The 1,766-nt window shown below is 41.5% G+C and overlaps 1 non-coding gene across 1 annotated transcript; it reads right to left on the bottom strand.

The window, feature by feature from the left end:
• Positions 1–1,281: 1,281 nt before the first annotated feature.
• LOC132647743 (U6 spliceosomal RNA) lies at positions 1,282–1,385 on the bottom strand. Its single transcript, XR_009586086.1, has one exon. It is a non-coding gene; the product is annotated as a U6 spliceosomal RNA (small nuclear RNA).
• Positions 1,386–1,766: the final 381 nt, after the last annotated feature.

Here is a 1,766-nt window from a genome sequence, read left to right as displayed (position 1 = left end):
TCTGTGTGGTTGTCTGTGTACGTGTGTGAGGGTGCACATGCATGCATTTGTCTATGCATAGCAGTCGGGTCAGTATTGAGTGTCTTCCTTCATTGCTTTTGTGTTTGTCTGTCTATCTCTCTCTATCATCCATCTGTGCCTATGTGTGATTTGCAAGGATGACAAAGGCAAAGGAATTTTATTTTAGATCATAAGGAGCTGATAATTTGTTCTGCACAGTCCTTAAAATACTATTTGTCTGTCTGTCTGTGTGCCTGTCTGTCTGTCTATCATCTGTCTGTCCGTCTTTGACATAGACTCCCTCACTGAACCTGGAGCTTGTCATGTTAACTAGCCTAGCTGGTGGGTAAACCTCAGGGATCATCTGCTTCCCTGGTGCTGCTTCACAGACATGGCTGCTGTGCCTGGCTTTTTATGTGTCCTAAGACTCAAACTCAGATTCTTATGCTTGGAAGGCAAATAGTGCATCAACTGAGCCATCTCCCAGTCCCTTGTTGCTATTTATACAAATAAAATTGTTATGGTTATGGATATCCATGCGCACATGAAAAGCATAATGGAAGTAACTAGACGTTAGGTCTCGTGTGTCCTGGTACAAATGTTTATTTGTTTTTGATGGTAAAGATGGGATAGGGCTGGATAAATTGGCATAGAGTATGGGGGTTGACAGATGAATGGATAAACAGTGTTTATTCATATGTCTCTATACGTATTTGTGTGTGAATTTTACTTAGCCTTAAGCAAGACATTCTGATACCCGCTACAGTATAGATGAAGTATAAGTGCTTTATACTGAAGAACACTTTGATATCACTTATGGGAGACACTTGGAGTCAAATTCTTAGAGACAGATAGTAGAATGGCAGTTGTCAAGGTGTGAGGGGAGGAAAGGTGACAAGTGAATGTTCAATAGCCAGAGAGTGTTAGTTTGAGAGCAGGAGAAAAGGAGAGGTGGATGGTGGTAAGGGTGACACGTGCAAATGTTATCTCCTTTGAAGAACCTATATTTTGTTTGTGTGTGCGTGCGTGTGTCTTAAATCTCTGTGTACATATGCTATGATGCACATGTGGGGGTCAGAGGAAATCAGTCTCTCCTTCTACCATGTGGGTCCTGGGGGCTAACCTCAGAAGGCCAGGCTTGGTGGCAGGCACTTACCTGCTGAGCCATCTCTCAGGTCTGAAATGATAACAACAACAACAACAATAATATAATAATAAAATAAAAATTTCTCCTCCATGTTCTCCCTTTTGAAAATGGTCATGTACCTGCTCTTTAAAGTTAAAAATATGGAACAATCTTCAGTTTTCGTGTCATCCTTGTTCAGGGAGCTTGCTAATCTCTGTCTTGTTCCAGTTTTAGTATATGTACTGATTCTAATCTTTACTTGATTAGAATTGAGGTCTGGGCATAGTAGCTCATGCTAATCCCAGCACTCAGAAGGCTGAGGCAGAAGAATCATGGCCATGAGTTCAAGGCCAACTTAGAGGTGTCGCAGAGTAAAACCTTGTCTCAAAAGGATCCTAAAGACTTTTCTAGAAAAATACTACAGCTGATAAATATTCAGCAAAGTAGCAGGACACAAAATCAACACAAAAAACCAGTAGCCTTTATACATACAAACAGCAAACACTAAGAAAAGAAACTGGGGGCTGTGGATGCAGCTCAGTTGGTAAAGAGCCCTCTGCACAAGGACCTGAGTTCACACATCTAGCACCCATGTAAAAACTGAGTAGGTGTTTGTAATCCCAGCACTGGGATAGAAGAG

Source organism: Meriones unguiculatus, chromosome 14 (genome assembly GCF_030254825.1).
Source record: "Meriones unguiculatus strain TT.TT164.6M chromosome 14, Bangor_MerUng_6.1, whole genome shotgun sequence".
NCBI lineage: Eukaryota > Metazoa > Chordata > Mammalia > Rodentia > Muridae > Meriones > Meriones unguiculatus.
The sequence above is the reverse complement of the archived record's forward strand: the minus strand, read 5'-3'. Positions and strand labels throughout refer to the sequence as shown.